This window comes from Geotrypetes seraphini, chromosome 15, assembly GCF_902459505.1.
Source record: "Geotrypetes seraphini chromosome 15, aGeoSer1.1, whole genome shotgun sequence".
Taxonomy (NCBI): Eukaryota; Metazoa; Chordata; class Amphibia; order Gymnophiona; family Dermophiidae; genus Geotrypetes; species Geotrypetes seraphini.
The window spans coordinates 47,006,733-47,019,820 of NC_047098.1; the positions used below are offsets into that span (position 1 = coordinate 47,006,733).

Sequence of the window (13,088 nt, forward strand, 5' to 3'; positions counted from 1 at the left end):
GCTGTACACTGTAACATACAAGAAATGGGCCATGCTCAGATTCCACGGAGAGAAAGTCTATCCAAACTCCTATCCTGATCCATAAAAGGATCTGCCAACAGAAGACGAAGATGAGAGTCCACCCATTGAAGCAGAACAACTTCACCTGCCAACTGAGTACAACACCTACTGCCCAAGCTGTAGAGAAATACCCCCAACCTAATACTGACCAAAAGGACCCTCAGCGGCAATCCAGAAGAATGAGCTGAAGCTCCAGAAAGGTAGCCTGACCCTGCTCAAGAGTAGAAGAATGAACAAATACTGAGTTGCCTCTGAAGACCAGACTCCTGGAGCTGAGGATAGAAGCCACCGAGCCCCTCAACCCGACAGCCCGGGATGGTCGGTGGTCATGAGCTAGTCCAGCAAAGACCGAGGCATGCCTTGAAAAAAGAAATCGCGCTGAACCACCAAATCATATAGAGCAATGCAGGAGGAGCATACCAAAAAATTGGAGCCCTGAGATACCGGGAACCACTGGAACAAAAGCGACTGCTGTAGCGTAAGAAGGGAAAAGCAAGCCGAAGTTCCCAGTGGAGTCAGCAATATGGATCCCAGAAACTGTACAGAATCCCATACTCTTGGTCATGGTAAGCGAAGAAGAATACCAATCTGAGACCGAGACCCCACGCCCAAGTCTCCGGAAAGAAACACGTCTCTCCTATATGAATAAAAACATCACCCCGATATACCTATAAATAGTACAGGAGAAAAGAGCGCTGTGCAAATTCGAAGATACACGTGTAAAGAACTGAGGAAAAGATACCATCCTTTTCATGTCAGTCAAATGGCCCGACTGGAAGTCGTCTGAATCAAGCAGGCAGTCAAAAAGAAATTAGATGAATCGCCTGGTAGCGCCAAAACGGTACCACCGCCCACATCACCTAAAACGTTCGTGAAGCCTTGGGTAGGCGAAATGGCATGTGCCAAAACCGAAAGCGCTGCTCCAAGAGAGGCAGGCAAACCAAGTGCCGATTCGGAGTCCGTAGAGAAAATGTAAATATACTCCCAGGTTGTCTGCAGAAATGTGTAACCCCGAGAAACTAATTCAGCAGAATGGGATCCAGCCTGCCCAATGCCCCCATCTCGGGCACCATGCAGTAAGTGGAACAACGTCCCTTAGTTCCCGAAGAACTACAAGAACTGTCCTGAGGACCAGTAACACTGAAAAGGGAAACACAAAACATAGAGACTCCAAGAACGAACTGGAAACCTGAGGAGGATGCAAAGATGCAAGCATCCTGAAAAATCTTCACAGCCCCCTGACCTAACATCATAGCGTCTTCTCTCTCATGAGAAAGCCTGAAGAGTCATTGGAAGAAGTCAAGATCCCCTCAGAATGAAGTGCAGAAGGTCAGGAAATGGCAAGAAGATCTGCAAGAAGATTCTCCTAGGAAAAATCAAGTTTCACAATGTAAAGAGGAATATACTGGAACCATGAAAACAGTACTAACCCCATGCAACATGAGCAAAATACGTATGTCCTTAAAAGTGAATACGTACTAGACTCAATCAAGATGCTGCATCTACCGCCCCGCGGAAAACAACAGCATCCTTACAGGTATCAGACAAAGCTCACATCGCTAATGAGAGCTTCAGGGATAAGGCTAACAGCCACATAGCGCGTGATCCTCCGAGAGTTTGATAGAATAGGTAACTGGCTCCTGGTTAAACGGAGCTGTACAGCCCTTCCTGTCTGGTCGGGGGGCCCGTCTAGCATGTGCCATGAGAAAATGGCAACAGGAGAAACCAACGTGATAAGCATGGAAATCTGAAGTCCAGGCCCCCTCAGAAATAGAGAAAGAGTCCTGGCCGTAGGAATATGCGCAGTGTCATTATGCCCATAGAGACAGCCCGAACTTGGAAACTGTTTGTACTACCTTTAGGCATATATATCCTATGCCACTACTAGACACATGCAGCTCAGCACAGAGGCCCAAATAAGGACAGTTACCAACAGACAAAGGCTCAATCTGCAGGGACCCCAAGAGAGACAATGAGATACATGTGTGAAGTACAGGGCACTATCTTACTGCTGATCTCACCGTGCCGTGAGTTGCCGTATGTCGCCCCAGTCCAGAGACAAACCGAGACTGGGTGACCTAGTACAGGTCAGAGTCTCTCTGGTAAACCCCTTGAGTGCCCAGAGTCCAATTAAACAAGCAGCTTACTTCAAGGGAGTACAGCAGGAACACAGACATAGACATATAAATCTGCCCAAGCTTGTCCCAAAGCTGGTGAAACACATACAACTTGTCTGAACCGGAAAGGAGAGTAGCCCCGGCATACCCTGACCAAAGTCAGCTGGAAACAAACTACCGGAACGCTGCAGCTCTCCCGCCATCGCCGGAGACCCAAGCGCACTCCCGATTCTCACTGACACGTGGCCGCTGCATCAACGCTCCTAGAAACATAGTCGGATTCAAGCCCCATAAAATTTACCCTGGCGCAGCTTGCATAGAAAGAAAATCAGACTCAGGGAATAACCAGAAGAACGGCCCACAGCGCCGGAAAAAATATGTCCCATCTCATGCGTGCTGCTATAAACCAGCACCTGCACAATCAGCTGCACATGGCCGTGACAAACACCGATGAAAGAGAGCCTCAGAATAAACAGGACTACTGCTGCACTGAAACCCAACAATGAGAACAAGTACGAGCATGAAATCGCACCGCTACTGCCGCGCTGTAACCAACAAGGAAACCAAGCGCGTGCATGCAAAGGGCGGGAAGTCCCGGCTCCCTCCAAGGATTTCTAGTCATAAAACTTAGCCTCAATAAAATATCCATTCCTTAAACATACGTTGACCGAACCTACATTACTAAGACTCCCAAACAGAACCTGAACTTCAACCGACAGTAAAAAACCAGACATACTCACAAGCTTGTTGTTAAGGCCGGTTGAAGCCAGTTAAAGCTGGTTGATCAGCAGTAATAGCAGAATGCAGCAACTGTGGTCTCTTTTTTTTTTTTTTTTTACAGAAAAGGGAAAGAAGAAAAAAATTGAGACCCAGTCAGAACCTCTAGCAATGGAGGGAGGGTGAGGCAGGGACCTGGGGGGGCCCAGGTGTAACCCCTAAAGCCGGCACCGTTCAGCCGGACACCCCTGTCTCACTGAAGAGAAAATCTCAACAGGAGAAATAGCATTGCCAGCTCACTGAAGAGAAACAGAATGGCAGTCTCACTGAAGAGAAACCTCAACAGGAGAAAATAAAGTTCCAGTCACAAGCCAGAATTCAGGAGCTAGTTGAATAGCGACCTTTTCCTGCTGGGAGATAGAGAATACTGGATAAACAGGAGGAGTGCCAGCCAATAGGACCACCTGTTAATCAGTTTCTCTATCTCCGCCTGCTGGTAGATGTGGGCTATCCCATTGGTCTCTGGATTCATCTGCTGCTGTTGCTAGGGAATGAGCCTGCTGCCTTCCCACACTTCAAAGAGACTGTGTGACATTTTTTTCCTCGTTGGGGGGGGGGGGGGGGGGGGTTGCAAGATGGCGGTGTGACTGGTGCGCTGCCCTATTTTTCCTTGTGGACAATATGCCCCATACCAAGCGGAAAGGCTCAGTTTGGTCAGGACCCTCACCGTTCGAAACTTCTACACGTTTGCGGAAGACCATCTTGGATTTTGCCATCAGAACTCCTCTCATTGCTGGCACATGAGGCTTGCTGGAATTGGTGTCGCGGGACTTAGGCATCACCCATGAGCTGTAAGTCTCACTCTCGCCTCCAGACCCGGTAGTTCCTCCGTGCCCCGCAGCTGACCCATCTGCATCTCGGAGCAACCCCGATAACAAGGTGGTTTTGGGAGTCCTTCCTAAAGAGGGGAGTGGGACGTAGGAAGGAGCTGCGGGAATTGAAAGCCAACTTGGGGTGGAAGATAGAGAATGATAAGCGGACCGTTTACCGTGGTAAACCGTCACCGCAGTAAATTCACAGGAATGGAGAAATTTGCAACTGGTTTACCGCAGGAATGGGGACAAGACCTTTCACTGCCCCACGGGAATGGGGGACAAGACCTTTCACTGCCCCGCAGGAATGGAGAGAAGACCTTTTACCGCCCCGTGGGAGTGGTGAAAAGTTTTGCTCCTGTGGTAAAAAAACTGCGCCTGTGTCAGACTTGACATCTCCTCCCCAGCTCCTCTTGCACCTATTTTACCTTCAGGAGTCAGCCATGCCACGATGAAGACAGAAGGAACCCAAAAATCAAAGCCTGAGACCAATATGATTTGAAGAATAAAATTACCAGACAACAAAAGGTAGAAAAAAATTTATTTTATATTTTGTGATTAGAATATTTCAGATTTGAAATATGTATCCTGCTAGAGCTGGTATTAAGCCCAGGTTGTACTTCTTTAGCTTCCAGCTGGCTTAGGGCTCTCTCTGACCAGGGGACAGTTGTCCTAGTTGCACTCCCCTAACACTATTCCTGCCATGTGTGACTGAAGTATTCTGTTAGCTTGATTTTTCTATGTAGCATTCTGTAGTAATTTGGTTTGTTTCACAATAGTGGAGGAGATATTTGTGAAAGGGAGGGGAGACAGGGGTTTTGTTGATCCTTGCTCTGTATTATTTGTGTTTATAAAATGACAATTGTACAGAATATTGTCTCTTTTTATACTTTAATAAAATAAGTTCAGTATAAAATCATAACTATTTGAGGTTTGTGTGGACAGAATCTGACAGTTTGAAGGGCGGGGATGGGAACTGAGCTCGCGGGTACGGGGCAGGAACTGAGCTTACGGGGACAGAGCAGGGACGGGGATGAGCTCACGGGGCAAGAACGGTGATAAATTTTTTCCCCGTGTCATTCTCTAGTGGAAGATATCTGCCCGACCCCCGCAGAAGTAACCCTGCTTGATGTGTGGAAATTGTCCAAAGGATGGAAGGAACTGTCCAGAAAACAGCGAAGGAAACATCAATGCTGGTAAAAAAGGAAGACTCTCTTACAAAAACCGTAGATGTTACTAAGATGGAAAATGATTCAAGATTTTTGGCTGTGAATCAAGAGATTACTGCTCTTAAAGTGGTTAATGAAAGTCTAATTAAGGATAAACTGTTAACTCTTAAGAAAATAGAGCAGCTAGAGAACTACAATAGGCGTCTAAACTTGAGGCTGTTAAATTTCACACAGTCACCTGAGATTTCTTCTGTTGAAATGTTTAGGAATTAACTTGTGCAAATACTGGGATTTACTCCAGAGGCCATTCCTCCTTTAAACAAAATTTATTATTTACCTGGTCCTAAAAAGTAGATAGGGAGCGAAATACCAGGAACTACTCAGGAAGTATTGGATCAACCATTAGATTTTGGAAATCTTTCTGAGATATTGGAAACATCTAACACGATAATTGAGAGAGCCCATACTTGCTTCATTTATTTTTCAGCAAGACCTTAACGCTCTTTTAAAGCTGAACTTTCATAAAGCTCAGACTCCTTTCATGGGACAGCGTATCTGGATCTATCCGGACGTAAATAAAGAGACACAAGAAAGAAGGAAATTATTTCTAATAATTACATTACATTACATTAGAGATTTCTATTCCGCCATTACCTTGCAGTTCAATGAGGCAAGAAGTGACATATTTGGGAACCATTTTTCAGCTGGCTTATCCCTACAAATGCCTCATAAAATATTTGGGGACAAAATATACTTTCTTTGTTCAAGAACACCTCAGGAGCTTTCTAGACTTGAAAAAGATTGTCAGGGATTAAATGGGTATTATTATATATTAGAGAAGGAGTTTCTCGCTAAAGCCATTTTCTTGTGATTGTTACTTTTTGTTTTCTTAGGTCCTCTGTGCTGACCCTCCCGCTCTTTGCATTTATTGTGGTCTAAGAAGACATTGTTTTTTTTGTTACTTATTCTATTTGCTTCTATATTATATATTTTGTGTTGCTTAAACAAGTGTATTACTTACTATGATTTTCCAAATGGTAACAAATAAACAAATAATTTATAAAAACTAAGAAACTTTGTGACCATCACTGGGAGTCTTTGGGAGCACTGTAGAAGAAAAATGAGTAGGGGGTAGGGTCTAGGGTCTTTCCCCTCCTGCCCATTGAAAGAGCTCCCCTTTGGTCTCAGGACCTGGAGGAACTGGCAGCCTGCCTTACAAACCAGTGCCGCTTCCAATCCCTTGTGAAGTCTGCCATCAGATGTTAACGAGGGGGGCTAATGGATGGTCTGAGCCAGGGGTGCCTAAACTTTTTGGCCTTGCGAGCTAGTTTTAAAATGACCAAGTCAAAATGATCTACCAACAATAAAATTTAAAAAAATACAAAGCACACTGTACGCAGAGAAAATGTTAATTATCATTTATATTCCAAGTTTTTTTTCCAAGAGGTCAAGGCAGATGACTTTATGCAATGTCACCTGAGTAACAACTATACAAAAATAGACAAATATAACCCCTCCCTTTTTACTAAACCATGATAGCGGTTTTTAGCGCTGCTCTCAATGCTCGTAAGCTCCCTGCGCTAAAAACCGCTATTGCGGTTTAGTAAAAGGGGGCCATAGTTCAAAATATAGACAGCACATATAAATTCTCAAAACTGACACATTTTGATCACTAAATTGAAAATAAAATCATTTTTCCTACCTTTGTTGTCTGGTGATTTCATGAGTTTCTGGTTGCACTTTCTTCTTCTGAATGTGCATCCAATATTTCTTCCCTTCTTTCAGCCTCCTGTATGCTTCCTCTCCTCCAGACCTCATTTCCTCCCCAAACTTTTTCTTCCTCTCTCCCTGCCCCCCTCCCCTGTCATTCTTTCTCTCTGACCCCTTCTTTCTCTCTCCATGCCCCCTTTCTGTCTCCCCTTTCTTTCTTTGTTTCCCTTCTTTCTTTCTGTCTCCCTGTCCCCCTTTCTTTCTGTTTCCCTTCTTTCTCTCTCAATGCCCCCTTTCTTTCTGTCTGTCTCTCTCCATGCCCCCTTTTTTGTCTCCCCTTTGTTTCCCTTCTTTCTTTGTCTCCCTGTCCCCCCCTTTCTTTCTGCTTCCCTTCTTTCTTTCTGTCTCCCTTCTTTCTTTTTCTGTTTCCCTTCTTTCTTTCTGTCTTTCTCTCTTCATGCCCCTTTCTTTCTGTTTCCCTTCTTTCTGTCTCCCTATCTCCGTCCCCCTTTCTTTGTCTCCCTTTCTTTCTGTTTCCCTTCTTTCTTTGTCTCCCTGTCCCCTTTCTTTCTGTTTCCCTTCTTTTTCTGTCGCCCTGTCCCCCTTTATTTGTTTCCCTTCTTTCTTTGTCTCCCTGTCCCCCCTTTCTTTCTTTTTCTGTTTCCCTTCTTTCTTTGTCTCCCTGTCCCCCTTTCTTTCTTTGTCTCCATGCCCCCTTTCTTTCTTTCTGTTTCCTTTCCCTCCTTTCTTTCTGTCTTTCTCTCTCCATGCCCCCTTTCTTTCTTTCTTTCTGTTTCCTTTCTTTCTTTGTTTCCCTTCTTTCTGTCTCCCTGCCTGCCCCCTTTCTTTGTCTTTCTTTCTCCCTGCCCTCCCCCAAGCCACCGCCGCTGCCATCGGGGAACAGGCCCCCAAGCTGCCTGCCACTGAGTTGTGAGCTGCCCCTGCTTCCTGACGCGGTAAACAGAAGTGTCGGGCCGACCAGTCTTCCACCCGATGTTAATTCCAACGTCGGAGAGGAAGTTCTGGGCCAGCCAGGCAGCGATTAGCTGGGCCACAACTTCCTCTCCGATGTCATATTTGACGTTAGAGGGGGGGAGGGGAGCTAGTCAGAACGGCGCTTCTATTTTTTTAAAAAAAATCTTTATTCGTTTTCATATCTTACAACAAGTGTATAATATTCAATCAAAAATAAATTTTACAAATCACTTGACATTCTTACTTATAATCATCAAAGCATAAAAGAATTCCTACCCACCCACCCACGGCACTTCTGTTTACTGCATCGGAAAAGCAAATGTTGTCCATGGAGAAGCAGGTAGAATGTGAAGGCAATGCGAGTCTATCACAGAGTCCGGGATGGGCTCCGCAATCAACTCGCGCTGCCTTCGTGCTCTACTGGTAGATCGCGATTAACTTTTTGGGCACCCCTGGTCTAAGCACTGGGTTTTAACTTAACCCAAATCATTAATCTTCTTCAGGTTTTCTCCAATAAGAAGGCAAGTTTGTTAGGTCAGCTTATTAATGTGTGCCTTAGAAGACGTATCCACTGCCTAGTGCCTGGGCCATAAGCACCTACAAGCAACCACAACTAAAGTTACCAGATGCACCGCCTCTAAAAGGACTCTGGCAACTGCTAGAGCCACAACAAAAGTGCTCAGCCCATGTAACTATTGTAATGCAGGCCATAGCTTCCACTGCCATGGGAAAGAAACCCTACTTGAGGGCTGTTCCACCTTCCTGTCATAAAAGTTCTATGGAGATGGCTATCTTCTTGGTTCTTATCTTGATAATATATTTTCTAGTAATAGGTGTGTCATTCTGTACAATCAGGTAATTTCCCTGTAGCCAAGAGTCTTGCAGAAGGAATTCACTCTGGATTTTTTCTGAATCCCTCCTACTTCACAGAGGGCTCTGCTGCCCACTACACTTAGTTACAAAGCAGGCAAGCACCCTTTTGTAAAACATGTGATGTAGGAATATGGAGAAACTTCCTCAACTAACAAGAAAGACTGTTCTACTCTAATTATAATATATGAACCATCACAATCAAAACAGAGAAGTAAACATGCTAACAGAAGCATTAATGGAGCACCAACAATACCCCAAAGTATGCCAGTATGAGACTACTCTTCATACCCCTAATGTCTGACTGGCATCCAAATTACAGGCTTAGAGAAGAACATTCTGAGTGAGACAGTAGGCAAGCAGGCACAGGAAATAAATGACAGGGTGGGGGTCCAGAATGACAAATCTATCTACTAAAAAATATATTAGCAAGGTAAGAACCTCTCTTTTTCTAGTGCAATAGGTGTATCATTCTGGACAAGTGGGGTGTATAAAAGCAGCCCCAAAAATCTAGGACAGTATGACTGGGACGGCTCTTAACACTGAAGACCCAAAGGCAGCATCTTATCTTGCCACCACATCCACTCTAAAACTTGGCAAATGTATGCAGAGTGGACCAAGTTGCTGTCCTACAAAATCTCCTTGGGGGAGACTGCCCTAGCTTCGGCCCATGACAAAGCCACACTTATAGTCAAATGCACCTTTACCAGAAGAGGAGACTGTTTCCCACACACAATATGCTGACAAGATTGCCTTGTGGATCCACCTGGAAATTGTGGCCCTGGAAGCTGGCGTATGTGGCCTACCTCGCCTAGCTAGATTTGTCAGAACAAAAAGATGGTCAGATAGCCGAAACTCGGTAGTCTCTAGATATCAGAGAAGCACTCTTCTCCCATCCAATTTTTTCAGAATCCTGTCCCATTTCCTGGAACCTGTGGACTAGAATGCTGGCAATCTAATTCCTGATTGACATGGAACGCCAAAACCACCTTTGGCAGGAAAGAAGGAACAGTGTGCAAAGAGACTCCAGTTTCCAATAATTTAAGCAAAGGTTCTCTGCAAGAAAAAGCCTGGAGCTCCAAGACCCATCTCGCCGAGGTCACCTCCACAAAAAAAATGTTTTGAGCGTCAGTTTCATTAATGACACATCCTTCAGGCTCAGGCCCCACAAGACTGCGTGAAAATCCCACAATGGAAAAGGAGGCTTTACCGGAGGCCTGATACACAGCACACCCTTCGGGAATCTGGCTATGTCCAGATGAGAGCATAACTCTGTGGTCTTGAGCTGTGAAACAAGAGAGCCCCTTATCAAGGCTGGTTTGGAGGAAAGTCAATACCACAGAGACCAGTGCAGAAAATGATTCTACATCTTCCTGGGTGCACCAAAGTTGGAAAGTCTCCCAAGCTTCGGCATAGCCCGAGGCCGTTGTTGGCTTATTAGATTTAAGGAGGGTGCCAAAGTCCACTTCTGAGTATTCCATGCACGCTAGCGCTTTGCGTTCAATAGCCATGCTGTAAGAGCAAAGCGATCCAGATCTTCTATGACCACTGGACCATGAGAAAGAAGGTCCGGTTGCACCTGTAGCCTGGGACCCATATGAAGACGCACCAGATCCGCACGGTCTGTGTAGCTAATCTGGAGCCACCAGATTGACCTTTTCCCAATGGCTTGTGATCCTTTTGAGGATTCAGCCTATCATGGGCCATGGAGGAAATATATATAACAGTACATTCTGCGGCCACAGCTGGACCAAAGCATCCAGATCTGCACTTCTGGGCTCGGATCTTTGATGAAGAACCTTCCCGCTTTCTTGTTTTCTGCTATTGTAATAGGGTCGAACACTGGTTGACCCCAGCAATGAACAAGAGATTGGCCTTTCAGCTGCAGACCAGTCTGCTTCTTCTCCATGCAAGCAGAGCTAACCCTCAAACAGGGGAGCTATTAGCACCAAAAACTGAAGAAAATACCTGAAAAAAACTGACTAAAATAAAGAAATAAGAAGAGCAGAACAGAAACACTCTTTGAGGCTCGCATGCACAAGGAAAAACTAAAGGAGACAGCAGAGCCCTCTGTGATGTAAAAGGGATTCAGAAAAAATCTGAAGTGGATTCCTTCTGCAAGATGTGGCTACAGGGAAATTACCTGCTTGTCCAGAATGACACACCTATTGCACTAGAACAACTTTTATTTAGCACCTTCAACTCTTTCTCTGGCTTTTCCCTAAAATCCATGTCCCCTTCAAAATACCATCAAGGAGAGGGCCCATGAAAGGGAAATGCCTTTGAGGGCTTGAATAAGCTTTCCAAGTTGGGGTTGCCATCCGAGATCTCCTATAGCTTGGGGAGAGGCAAAATCTATAAGACAGGTGACTTGTTTTTTTTAATTATTTCATCCAAAGAGTCTCAAAGGAAGATCCTTCTTCTCCCTTCAGAGTCAAGACCACTCTTTCCAAGGCAGACTCTTCAAATCAAAGTGGCAGAGGCAGAGATGAAGGACTGCAAGGACTGGGCCCTATCTCCCACCTGGGATGCTCAGCCAGTAGTCTAACCTGGCCAATCTTCTGACCTCAAGGAAAGAGAGCCCCTTCTAAGACAAAGACCCTCCTCCATAAATCATAGCCACAGTGCACCATCAGCTGGACCATTTCTGACCCTAGGGGCCCTATGAGAGGAAGGGCTGTGGCTCACTGGTTGAGCTGCTGGCTCTGCACCCAGAGGTTAAGATCAAATCCTGATGCCAGTTTGCTCCTTGTGACCCTGGGCAAGTAACTTAATCCTCCAGTGTCCGCCACTTTGAATTTAAGTTTTGCTAATTGTTTTATTATTAATAAATGGGTGGGTGGGAAGGGATTCTTTTATATTTATATATTTTAAGGATTATAAGTAAGATTGTCAAGTGATTTGTTAAAAATATTTCTGATTATTATACACTTGTAAGATTTGAAAATGAATAAAGATTTAAAAAAAAAAAAAAGTTTTGAAATGCCAAAGCGACAACAAAGGTGGTATACAAGTCCCCATTCTCTTTTCCCTGGGACCCCATCCCCAGCAGCCATATGGACATCTCCCTCTCACATTATGGTGGTGCAGCATCAAAATGGTCATTGTTCCAAGGTCAAGGACTATACAGTATAGCTGATAGAAAGGGCCTCTGCCATGCAAGCTCTGCAAGTCATCCAAAATTTGATTATCCATGCTTTGTTTGGGATAACAAAATAAGATCTTGTTTCCTCTTATTATGTTAGGCTTTATTGGCTGAAGATGGAATACAGAGTGATATATAAATTATTGGTATTAGTTTATTTGAGTATGCATCAGCAAGCACCAGAACAATTGATGGAACGTGTCCTCCCTTATGTACCTCCTCATATGTTACACTCTGCTGAATATTGTGATTTAATTGTGCCAACAAGGAAGCAGTTACACTTAGAGGCAATAAGAGCTAGCGTATTCTCACGTTTGGGTCCTACTGAATGGAATAAACTCCAGTTTACATTAGACAGCAGAGGGATTTATGCTCGTTTAAGAACTGTTAAAATACTATCCAATAAAGATTTTTTTTTTTTTTTAAAGCTATTTATTCTGCAATATGAAATATGGACACTGATGTTTTTGTATGATGGGGAGTGTTTTATATTTTGTAATGTTTTATTTATTACTAGTGTTACATTAGCGGGTGCTAGTAAAGCCTCCTTCCCTCACATGTCCTCTATTTTCAGCCCCAGCTCTAGCTACAAACCCATTTTTACACCCCCCCCGCCCCCTTCTCCCATATTTTCCCTTTCAGCCCCAGCCCCCTTTTCTCACCAGCAGCATTTCCCTCCCCACTCCACTTCCCTGTGCAGTAGCAGAAGAAGCATACCCTCCCCCTCCACTTTCCTGTGCAGCAGCAGCAGCAGCATTTCCCTCCCCCAACCTACTTCTCTGTGCAGCAGCACCTCTTCCGTGCTCCCCCTGTCCCTCTTCCCTGCTCCCCCGGTCTAACAGCACCTCTTCCCTGCTCCCCCGGTCCCTCTTCCCTGCTCCCCCTGTCCAGCAGCACCTCTTCTGTACTCCCCTGCCCCTCTTCCCTGCTCCCCTGTCCCTCTTCCTTGCTCCCCCGGTCCAGCAGCACCCTTGCTCTCCTGGTCCAGCAGCACCTCTAACTAGTGCTTCCCAATTCAGGAAAACAAAATTTTGATTCGATTAAGCCTATTGAATCGATTTTTCAATTCGATTTTCCTGCCCAATTGGGTGGTGGTGTTTTGTTTTTTTTTCCCAAATATCCAAGTGGATTTATTTTATAGCCTCTGCCTTCTCCTAACCACACTGGTGCTGTTTGCTGTGGTGTAAACAAAATAAACAAACAAAAAAGACTTTTCCTCTCTCTGTTAAATCCTAGCTCACGTTTGTGGTCTAACACCAGCTCTGGCAGGATACACATTTCAAATCTGACATATTGTAATCACAAAACAGAAAATACAATTATTTTTTCTACCTTTTGTTGTCTGGTCATTATTCAAATCTTGTTGGTCCCCGGCTCTGGTTGTCTTCTGATAACTTGCTTGCCAGGGTCTCCTTCTTTCTTCTTGCTAACCATCCATCTTCTATCTCTGTCC

The 13,088-nt window shown here is 44.9% G+C and overlaps 1 protein-coding gene and 1 long non-coding RNA gene across 3 annotated transcripts in view; one reads left to right on the plus strand and one right to left on the minus strand.

Moving 5' to 3' along the window:
• The window catches only part of LOC117349023, a 46,979-nt gene extending 40,974 nt beyond the window's left edge, over positions 1–6,005 (plus strand). For both annotated transcript variants that reach the window (XR_004537088.1, XR_004537089.1), the window contains 2 exons: positions 4,854–4,962; positions 5,829–6,005. This is a non-coding gene — a long non-coding RNA (uncharacterized LOC117349023). The remainder of the gene's footprint in view (positions 1–4,853; positions 4,963–5,828) is intronic.
• PPM1D (protein phosphatase, Mg2+/Mn2+ dependent 1D) overlaps positions 1–13,088 on the minus strand; it is a 64,729-nt gene that overhangs the window by 36,618 nt on the left and 15,023 nt on the right. The gene's annotated exons all lie outside the window — the stretch shown is intronic.